At 42.8% G+C, this 11473-nt stretch overlaps 1 long non-coding RNA gene across 1 annotated transcript in view; it reads left to right on the forward strand.

Moving 5' to 3' along the window:
- The window catches only part of LOC139827950 (uncharacterized), a 41169-nt gene extending 36479 nt beyond the window's left edge, over positions 1-4690 (forward strand). The window contains exons 2-5 of the long non-coding RNA XR_011739092.1: positions 857-2589; positions 3435-3614; positions 3743-3854; positions 4594-4690. This is a non-coding gene — a long non-coding RNA (uncharacterized lncRNA). The remainder of the gene's footprint in view (positions 1-856; positions 2590-3434; positions 3615-3742; positions 3855-4593) is intronic.
- Positions 4691-11473: the final 6783 nt, after the last annotated feature.

Here is an 11473-nt window from a genome sequence, read left to right on the forward strand (position 1 = left end):
AACAATCGTATAGCTGATGAGGTAGATATGACAATTGCTTTGGTTTTCTCTGTTATCTAATTAATGCAGTTTTTTCTAATTTCAGCTTTACTCTGGATTACAAATTCAAAGGGCTTGATACCGAACAATTATATTGCTCTGATGTTAAACAGAAATATTAGAAAAGCTGCTATTCACAAAATACATGTCAGCATTAGTAGTAGCATTTGAAGTAAGCTTATTTTATGTTCACTCTGGTCAAATTATGTATTTCGGTGACTACTGGAGAATTTAGGTCAAGCTACAGTAAAAAGAGACTCTGAATAAATAGAGCCTATCAGCAATTTTAAGACCCTGATTAATTTGTGGGTTCCAGGTACTTGAATGAACTTTGGATGGGACGTTGCCTGAAGTGATGGATAATTCATGGACTGGTCATTATATTATAGTTTCTCCTATTTTGTTATTTAAAAAAGCAGAAAGCATTTATCCAACCTCTAAGTTTTTCAAGTCAAGTGCTCACAGTAAAGACCGGGAGCAGGAAAGGTCTGTGCCGAGGGCTGCGAGCAGCTCTGGAAATGCCTGCAAAGATCTTCCTCACTCCAAGCTATGTGAAATATTGGAGCGGAGAGGAGAAGGCTGACACTTGCATTAAGAGTTGTTGAGCACTAAGTGTTTTTGAGACTGAAGATCTGGCAGCGAGTAAGGTGAACCCAAGTGCAGCTTATCTCTCTGGCTGGATGTCCAGGAAGAAAACTCATTGCCAAGGCAGAATTGGGGCTGGAAAAGTGTTTCTTTTTACTGAGGATGCTTTCACAGGTGCTCTTCCCTTTGCTGATTGTTCTCAAACAGCTTTTCTTCTTTTGTTTGTGTGCAGGGCTCCTCTACATCTGGGTGCCAGCAACTTGCTCTCAAAAGGCCACTTATGGATGAAATACCAAGGCAGAGGGGTTCGCAATACCTTTGAGATTGGTCCATAGCTCTCTGGACTTCTTATCCAGCACCTCTCTCTCCAGAAGTTAATTCTGTTTCACACACAGAATTTTGTTCAAGCGGATTTTGTCCAGTGTAAGAATTAAGGTATTGACAAACAGTAAAGAATAACAACAACAAACCATATGGAAGAGCAAATCTTTGCCTCTGTTGGTTCTGTTTGAAACTTCTGAAATTATTTCAGCATAAATGGAACTTCTCACAGAACAAAATGTTTCTTAAAGAAAAAGAAGTTTCATGGGATGTGAGAAGGACTTGCATCTTGAATCCATGCTGGAAGAAGGGCATCGATGCAAAATACTGGTCCCTATAAGTTCTCTATAGGAAAGTGTTCTGTAATTCCCTGGGGTCGGAATGAAAGAGAAAAATTCAGCTAAAGATGATTTAATAGACTCCAAAGTATTCATAGGAATTTTTTCAACCATATTATAGCGTTCAGTTATTCTGCTATGATGTTTAACTTCTCTATGCAGAAAATATCCCTCTCGCAAATGATAATTTGATTTCTGTGGCTTATTTCCACAAGGCCTGGGCAGGCTTGTTGAACAACCAATCCTGCCACATCAGGTCAATTTGGTATTTCAGCTTAAATGGCTTCAGGACCAGTAAAAGGAGGAGGAGGAACACCCCCCCACTTTTTGCTTTTTATCCAAAGCCTGCTTGCGTGTAGAAGAATGTTTCCTGGGGGAATTAACACTTGCTGTTAAATACATGGAGGTGAGGGAGACCTTTTAAACACAATGTTCACATATTTGTGTGCATTCTTTTCTCAAGATTAAGATCTTTTTGGCCTTGAGTGCAGGAAGCTTCTCCTGTCACCTAATGAGCAAGCCTGAACTACACGTAAATGTTAATGTTGTCCCCCAGGACTTCAAAAAGAATATATCCATATGCAAGCGATGGGATCCTGATCAGGACAGGACCCAGCTACCTGCACTGGTGCTTACCTGAAACTGCTCCGCTGTGAGACACCAGCCTGGGTTTTTGGATGTCCCCAGCAAAAGGTGTTGTTTTGAAGTGCTTTTCCTACAGTTCACCGCAGGTCTCGTTAGGAAATGAAGGCGAGGAAACTGGGCAACCGCGCCGCTCCGCCACGAGGAAAGGCACAAGGAGCGTGATGGAGCCAGCAGCTGCAGGACAATGGGAACAGGCTGGGGCTATGTTTGTTAGATGTGAACAATCAGCTTGAACGTGCGGGACCTTATCGTGTTCTCTCCCAGCCTTCTCCCCCCTTTCTTCAACACTGGAAATTTTCCCAAAGCGGAATCGCTTTCCTTTTCTCTTAGGAAAGTTGATTACCATAATAATTTTCTCTTTCATCTCAGAGCAGGTTTCTTCTGGAAGTCTTTGATGGCTTCCTCTGAGCACAGTTATTGTCTTGCTGTGTCTGACTGACTTGCAGCTGGGTCATCGTGCAACCTGGAGCAGCGTTCACCAGTATTTACGGGTCCCCTCACCTCCCACTTGCTGGATGTGGAGCCTGGAAACATTTCTCCCAGAATTATCCTCGCGGCAGAAATCTGAGTTTGCACTGGGCAGAGCTTCCACAGACAGAAAATAAACAGCGAGCGTTCGCATCCTATCAGATGTAATGAGAAGAAGTGCATAATTAAGATGGTAATCGGCACTCCAATAGCTGAATTCCCCCTTATCTTTATTACTTTCTTCTCAGAACAGTCCTTATAAATGTCACAGCAATATTAACTCGAACCTACAAATGGAAAAATGGAGGGACATAAACACATGATTTACGATGTTAAGTGAGAAGGAAAGAAAAAACATTTTGCTCTCTCTCTAAATGGAATGACTTTCTTCCTTCATGTTCAGATAAAAATGTAAACCCCCCTGATACACTTAGGTCTATTTTATATCATTTCAATGTTCTATGTGCCACTAACAGATACACTACACTAGAGTCTCATACTTCATAAATATGAAAGGAATATTAATTTGTAAATGAGCTTTCCTAGCATCTTGTGATATTTCAAGCATGCAGTGAAGCAGCACTTCAGGTTTGCTAATAATATTTCTTATCTTCAGTTCTTCAATGTGTCTTTCTTCCTTTATTAAACAGCCTATTAGTCACATAAGATCGATACTTTCTTCACTTCTACCTATTATCTTAATGTCGCTGAGATCTGGCTAGAACCTCATACCACAATTGTTGCTACTACTTTAATTTCATTGTAATGATATGTTTACATTGGTAACAGTTCAATCAAAATTGGATGTGTTTATAACGCTTACTGCAGTTAGATTAACAGCTTACTTCTACTTTACTACAAGGAAACCACTAAATTGACTGTAATTCCTAATCAATATAGCTATAATTCTTAGAATTTAAATAGGTTTTTAAGTGGTCTTGCCTGTGCTGCCCAAGGTGACATGGCTGTCTTGTAATTTGTCATCAAGCTGCTGAAGAATCCATTTCCAAACACCCAATTGTTTCATTCTACTTCCAGTTACCAAGACCAGCAAGATTTAATTATGGGCTCTTTTTCCTGTTTCCCACTGCCTTTCCTTCACCTGGACTCACTTTGATGAGAGGTGACGTATCACAAAAGCAAATCTCAAAGTATCTAATGACCGAATCCATCATCGTAAATAACACATCTGTGACTACTGCAGAAGAGGAGCTGCAGGTGGGTGCAGGTGACTCCTCCTTTTACCCCTGGCTCCCAAGGTGTCGCTAACTTTATCTTCTCATCCCATTTGGGTGAGTGAAGCTACTTGCTTCACTCCACTGTCCAAATATGCTTCTCTGTTTCAGATTTGTCTCAACCATCCTTTTTTCTCAAAATTGAGCACAATTTCACCCGGAATGGCTGCTGCTCACACTTGGCTCGGCGTTGAAAACAAAGATCAGCGTTTTCTCAGAGTGGGTAAGTGGATGCTTTGACCTCACCGGTCATATCTGAGAAGCCTTCGAAAGTGATCAGAGTTCATGGTTTAGGAATTTATCCTCCATTTCAGGCTGGGTTGAGGGGAGACCTGATCGCTGTCTGCAACTGCCTGAAAGGAGCTTGGAGCATGGAGGGGTTGGGCTCTGCTCCCAAGTAACAAGTGATGGGACAAGAGGAAATGGCCCCAAGTTGTGCCAGGGGAGGTTTAGATTGAATATTAGGAAAAATTTCTTCATGGAACGAGTTGTCAGGCATTGGAACAGGCTGCCCAGGGCAGTGGTGGAGTCACCATGTGTCTCTAAGCATTCAGGGCACATCGTCCTCCTGTGTCGGGGCACCAGTCCCTACCCCACACCTCCACCTGTCCCCTCTGCTGGTAAGAAAGCCCAACCACAGGGTAACAGGCTATTTCTGTGGATAGGTCCCTTACCTAAACAACCAGGTGCTTTCTGGGCATACCCTGGGACTCTGCCACTGCTCAGCAAAAATGTGCCCCAAAAGAGACTTCATCAACTTCTATCCCTCTCACCCTCCCCGCTGCCCCCACGGAGAGGGAATTTAGCATTGCATGCTTGAGCAAAACTTCAGACAAACATTGATCCATTGATCAGGTGTAACATGGCATCCTGATATAGACCGGCGTTTTGTAGGCTTGGCAAGAGCTCTCACTGGAAACAGATGCCTAACTCACGTTGACTTCATTTCTGTGTCTGCTCAGCTCCAGAGTGATGGAAGCTTTAAAGGAGGTGCTGGGTCAGACCCTGCCAGGGGTGTTTTCTTTTCGGATATATCTCCAGTGGACCAAACTACTAAAGACTGGGGAAAAAGAGCTTCCAGACAGGTAACCATGTCTAAGTGTTTTAGAACTGTGCTTATTGTTTGCTTGGTTTTTTTAATCCTATAGCTGACTCCTCTTGAACAGAATAAAGCGAAATTTGGGACAGCCTTTTACTGGCTTTTCCATAGCTTGGTTTCCCAGATTTCCTGACAAAAAGGAACTTCAAAACCTCTTTCCTGAAACAGCTGGAACTAAACTTATTTCTCGGCCCTGTGACCCTTCCCTGGAAAGGCTGCTGCCCTCTGCCCATGGCTCTGATTTGCACACTGAAATGCCTGGAAAACGGAGCCTTGTTTTGTCACTGCTTCTGGGTATTTAAGAGCTCTTTCATCAAGGTGGGATGGCAGCTTTCTTTTCAAATCAACTCACTTAGGGAAAGAAAAAAATAAAAGCAAGAAGAAGGGGAAGGAAAAGCTCTCAGTTCACACACGACAAAGCTCGTTTTTCTTGCCATTGGAGACAGACAATATTTAAAATCCATTTCTCACAAGTGAGTCTGAGTTCAGTAAAGCTGCGATCCCTTTTCACTATCTCAGAGGCAGAGAATAGAAAGCAGGTTGCCAGCAAATCCTGAATATACTGTGCTTTCCACCATACTGGAGTAGGGAGGGCAGAGACTGTAAATATGAGTCCTTTTCCCAGTGAAGAAGCTTGACAGGTTAACAGTGGCAGGTTGTTAATACTTATGATGACTTCAAGTGTAATATCAGATTTGTTGCATGGCTTGGAGTTTGTCTAGACGGGTTGTTTTATTAGATGGCAGATGGTTTGGAAACCGTTCGCTGTGACAGGGCTGAGTGGAATTTGAATTCTCTGTTCCCAGATCAAAAAGGGGTGGGGTAGGGAAAAAGGAGAGCAAAACTCCCATGTTTCCCATTCAGATTGAAAAATACATAAATATATATATACACACACATATATAGATATATTATTCAAGGAAAAGAGCCTCACTGTGCTGATCACAGATCCTCAGGCAACTCCGATCAATCACAGGATGAATTTCCTTAGTACACTCCCAGTATATTGGGGAAAATGAATTTATTGGGGAAAGTGAATTTATTGTGTGTGAGTGTTTAATTTTTGCAATTTTGAACGAGATAAATGAGGAACAGCAGGGTGTATTGATTGCACCAAAAAAATTGCATTGATTCAGATTCTGGTGTTGGGTAATTTGATTTGCTCTGTTTATTGGGACCCATGCGGGCAGAAGTTGAGGCTGTCTTCTTTGCAAAGAGGTCTGAGAATAGAGTCTTGCTGGCATAGATTTTGGATTTCTCTTTCATTCTAGGCCAATCTTCACACACTCAAATGAATTCATTTGTAGGGGAGGTAGCAGCTCTCTCCCCTCAGAGATAGCACAAGTCTCTGCAGATGGGCTTTGTATGTCAATATGGACTTAAGTGTGAAGTTTAAAACAATTTCCCCTCTGTCTTTCCTGACATAAAGATCCCCCAGGGAGGAGCTGGTTACTGAGTCGAAAAGCTGTAAATGTCGTGAAGCAATGCCTGTTCTCCGAAGAGATGTGAAGCTTTTGTTTCTGGCTGCACAGGAATGAAAAGCCATGTTTCTGAGCAGAAGCTGGGCCATCTGCGCTCTGAAATATTTCAGATTTTTATCCCCGGAGCCAGAGTATGTGCTGATAAGAAAAAAATCGACGCTGGGTTAAAATTGACAGCCTGCAGCCTCCATTAGTATAACCGGGGTAGTGTACAACCGCATTTTGGGCTTCATGATTCAGGGCAGAATGGTGCTTTGGCTTCCTAAGTCCTCCGATAGTGGATCTGTGGGGAAAAATAGCTGTTTGAAAGGCAATCACGTTTTTAAAGGGGATCATGCACCGCTTTGGCTCTTTCTAACCTTGTTTAATCACAGCATCTGCTGAAAAGTAACTGTAAAATGTCAGGGGGCTCTCAAAGGTCACGTCTGGCTCAGGTAGGAAAAACCTATCAGAGATTATTTTGGTCGTCCTTTTTTATACTAGATCTTGACCAACAAACCTCTGACACTTCTGCAATGTGCATCCATCAGCATGTACTTCCATATCTGTGTATTTTGGATTCCTCTTTCATGGCAGGATGATCCCGGTATAAAAGATTTTGGACTGTCCTTTGCGGCAATGAGCTATCTACCATATTATCTTCACTCCGCAACCAGGTATTAGCGAACATTTTAATATCAAAGAATGCGTATAATAATCTCGTTAGTGGTAACAATTCTTGTGCTTATTTTTCATGCAGAATCATGCCAGTGGCAAGCTGCTTATGTAGGGAATAAGAGATGCCAAATTTTGCAGTGATGTGCCAAGCGAAGTATTTGCTGACACTGACTGACATCTGCCCTGGTGCTGAAGGCACACAAACAATGTGTTACTCCAATCTCCAGATGGTTTAAGGGAGAATATAGTCCTTTTTTATCTATATATATATATATAGATAAAATTTCTTTCCTGTAAAGGCGTGTTGTTTGTCTTGTCTGGCATCGCTGTTCACCAAATAAGTGACAAAACGGTAACACCCCAATTTTGCAAATGCCTCAGTTCTCAAATATTGGGCTGCATTTTTGACTGGTGTTAGATCTGGTGTGAATGTACATACATGACGAAGGGATTTAAGGTTTATCGGTCAATAATACAGTGGCATCAGGATGTCTGGAGTTAGTACTGTTAATATATTTAGTGCAATTCCCCAGGATGAGTAAATGCATATTTTTCCTGCACACTAGAAGCTAATGATGGATGATAGCTGCACATTGCCATAGAAACCAGGACAGGTTCAGCTGTAAGTCAAAGGTTAATTTATCATTATTTTAAAAATCATCTCACTCACATGCATTATTTTAGACAGAACTTGTCCGAAACTTGATTGCTTAACAAAAAAATCTATAGTTCTATTCTAGCTCTTCCAGAAATACATTAACACAGCTCCCGTTTGCTTAAGGCAGATTCTCCATAAGGTGTTATACAAGATAACTGTCTGTTTTTGAGTGTTTGTAGCTATGTTTGCAAATGACAGAGTGACTGACAGCACAAGCTCTCTGTGGGATGGCTGGGGACCAGAGCATGGATGACTCATTGTGTATGATGCTGTTTCACTCCAAAGTGTTTGCTCTATATACCGAACATGTGTGCGAGTCAATAGCAAAAAGTTCAAGTGCAAACACAACTTAGGTGGAAATAAATTCACACTGACTAAAATCATTATGCCCAAGTCAGAAGGCTAATTTCATCGAAGGGTAGAAGCCAAGCAAAACACCCATTTAAATGCCTTTTTAAAGCAGCAGGTTTACTTGGGGTGGTTCCTGTGCCCTCCACAGATGCTTGAGGGTCAGGCAGTGAGAACAGAAAGTTTTGGCATTTTCTTGCAGCAAAAGCCTTTTTGTTCCAGGGATGGGCAGAAATGAGTTCAGGTCCCTGCTCAGATCTCCCCTGCACAACAGCAACACCCAGCATTTGGGTCCTGATTCTGTTTTGGAAGCACAGATTTTTGCCAAAGACTGACTTTGTCCCCCACTTGTCTCCCCAAGTGCTTTTTTTGGAGTTTGGCAGAGATCTCAATAGGGTTTTTTGTATTGGGAGCTATTTATTTGCTCTGTTGCAAATCAATCCTCTCCCATAGCCCTTGCACACCTACAAGGCACAATTAGACACGAACCCTTTTGGATTTGATGATGCTGTTAATGCCCCTCTTGGGAACAGATGACTTCAGGGGTCTTTACTGGGGTTTGAATTATACCCCTAAGAAGCTGGTGTGGGTGAGGGGCTGGTTCAGACTGTGTTGCCTGATAAGGAGCACTGGGGCGAATCACCCACCCGTGCTTGCACAGAGGCTCTTGTAATGTGCATAAGGAGCTAGGGGGCACAGCACATGTACCTGGAGGACACTGTTAGTCAGAAAGCCTCAAACTCATTCCCCAAAGTCTCCAGCAACATCCCTTCTGCAAAGGCTTTTTCCACATACCAGACTTTCTGCGACTGAGCTGCAGCAATGGCAACTTCACCTCCTGGGACCAGCCTAGGGGACAAACTCATCCCTGAAATACAGCCAGCAGAATGGCATGCAGATCAAAGGGGTATTGCAGAGCTCAACTCACAGAGATCCCTTAGAGACTTTTTAAAGCATTTTAGCTCACCCTTCACTCCCTTAAAATGGAGCACAGGTTCCCTCTGGGAAGAGAGAAAAATAAAATAAAAGCAGAGATTGGAACATGCCTTGAAAAACACCAGCACCTGAGGAGCATTGCCACCTTCTGCACCCCTCTGCTCGGTCTCTATGTTGCTCACTAGGGGTTTATTATTGCTGTTGTACCTTTTGAAATATGACTCTGCAAATCTCTGAGACTGGAAGAACTGTTTTCTGATGACATTTAAACATTTTAAATGCGGTGTGCGTGCATCCAGTTTCCCACAATGTATGGGCAATGTGTATGGGTGTGAAAGAGCTTTCGCAAGAGGCTGAACAGCTATTTCAGCATTTCATGTGCCTTGGTCAATTTGTTTTTAATCAGAGGGAGTCTTGTGGTGGTGTGGGGTTATTCTGTTGTTTGTTCATTGTTGTTTTTCAGTTTCCATCCTCTAGTTTGATTTATCGGTCTGTCAGTGGACACAAACACTGTAAGTGCATGGAAGTATTTGCATGACAGTGAAGATTTCCGAAAGTGTACAAGCTACAGTGAGCCATCCTTTATTTTTGCAGTTAAATTCCATGTCCCTGATGGGTTTCCCCACACTGTTGCTAGGAGATGAAGGTACTGCCTAACAAAGGATATATTGACAAAAAAAATTTCCAGCACAAATCTATCTTGTTATGGTAAACAGATCTTCGCATAAGATGGATATTGCAGGATTTATTTCCCTAGTGGTGGCACTGGCAAAATTACATACATCAAGTTAACATGAAATTTCCCTATCACAAATGCGTTTTTGTTTTGCTTTGTTGGCATGAGGACTTCCAGTGTGTTTAATGCCGAAGGCGCTGTTGCTTTCCAGTGTGTTTTGTTGCTAGGCTAGTAGGATGAGCACATCCTACGTTAGCGTTTTCCCCTCTTCCCTTCTCTGCTACTTCTCTCCTTTAGAAAGAAATGTGCCTTATTATAGCGGTTTCCTTTCTTTTCATGGCTCTTCTGGGAAACATGGATTCCTTTGCTTATTTTAAAGCAGGGAAGAAGTGTGCATGACTCTGGACGTGTTGAGATTTGGCATGGAAGCAGCTGAATGCAATGGAAAAGCAGATGACCCTTGTGCTTGACAGCTCTAGGCACATCTATGTTAAAAACCACTAAGTCGAATGGAAATCTAATAAAGAGAGGAACTTCAGGAATTCTCATGGAAAGATTAAATTCCTAGAGAATGACAAGTTTTCTCCCTTTCTTGTGGTGACACAATGAACAAACAGATTTGAACAGCAAAAGCCAACGTGGCTTAAGTCACATGAAACAAGACTCTTTCCTGGAGAATAAGTTTAGCTCTGGTGTGGTGGTTCTATTCACTCATCCACTGCTGTCCCATCAGTTCCTATGCCCTTGTAAGGGTCTCCAGCTCTAAAAACACATAAGTAAACAGCTCCCTATCCAGCAAGATGTGGAGGCTGAAGATGAGATTATTCTCCTACCTTGCATGGGAAGGAAGGAATTGGGGAAGGAGGTGGCATGTCAAGCTTGGAGTCGCTCGATTGCCGTTTGTCATGGCCATTCCCTGTTTCATGGGAAATGCTGGTGTTGTGGTATGGATGTGAACACCTTTAGGAAGCACCCTTTCCACCACAGGCCTGGATGTCTGCGTCAGGTTTTGCAGCACTGACAATTGCAAACAAAACACGCCAGGAGCCAGAAATCTGCATTTAATTTGTCTATGAACATGCATGGGGTTTAAACTAGACGTGAATGCATTCAGATGTTATCTCTACGTGTTTTGATGGGCGGGGGAGAGGAGATAACTGGGAAGGGCCTTGCAGCTCCCACTGTTACTGTGCTTATCCGGTTTTCTGCTGTAATATCCTGTTTTTAGATGCTTACAGTTTAGCCAGACATTAACCACTTAGGATGAGACTGATCATGCTCAGATAGCACAGAGCAGTTGCCACAGAATATAAGTAAAAATGATGTATTTTTTTCCTAGATCAAAGCCAAGTTGGGGGGGGGTGTGGGGTGTGTGTGTTTTATTCTATATTAAAATATCACCGCCATCACTTTGCTTTGAAATTTGGCGTGATGGCAGCAGTTAGGTCACAGTGCTGTTTGCTGAGCATATGGTAAAACGAGCACATTTAGCCAAAATAAAAAATCATAACAATAACCCCTTGAAGCATAAGCACACTTGTATTCAGCAGAGACTCTGGTTCTCATGACTGCACAGCTTAAAGATTCACTCCTGCCAGATGTGCCCTGGAGCGTTTCCCCCACTTGCAGGTTGTAGATGTTCTCCCCATAGATCATCCACCGAGCCTTGAGTGCAGTGTAGGAGGCATCTCTCAGTTATAGGCAGAGTGGATAACAAAGCAGAGCTGGCAGCTCAGGCAACTTCCACTGGAGCTAAAATAACACTCTTGTCCTTTCTAAGTCCTCACTGGGCTGGGGGCCGCCTGCGATGGGGTGACATAATGCAAACAAAGCGACACGGCCAGTACATTACACCGGGAAACCTGGAGCGGGAGGTTTGGGAAACAATCTGTCTGATGGGAAAAGGAGAGCCAAGGAAGGCGAAAAGATAGCCAAGGTGACAAAGGAGATTTTGGGAGGAGGGGAAATCTACTGGGTAAAACCTGAA

The sequence above is a fragment of the Patagioenas fasciata genome, chromosome 4, assembly GCF_037038585.1.
Source record: "Patagioenas fasciata isolate bPatFas1 chromosome 4, bPatFas1.hap1, whole genome shotgun sequence".
In the NCBI taxonomy this organism is placed as follows: domain Eukaryota; kingdom Metazoa; phylum Chordata; class Aves; order Columbiformes; family Columbidae; genus Patagioenas; species Patagioenas fasciata.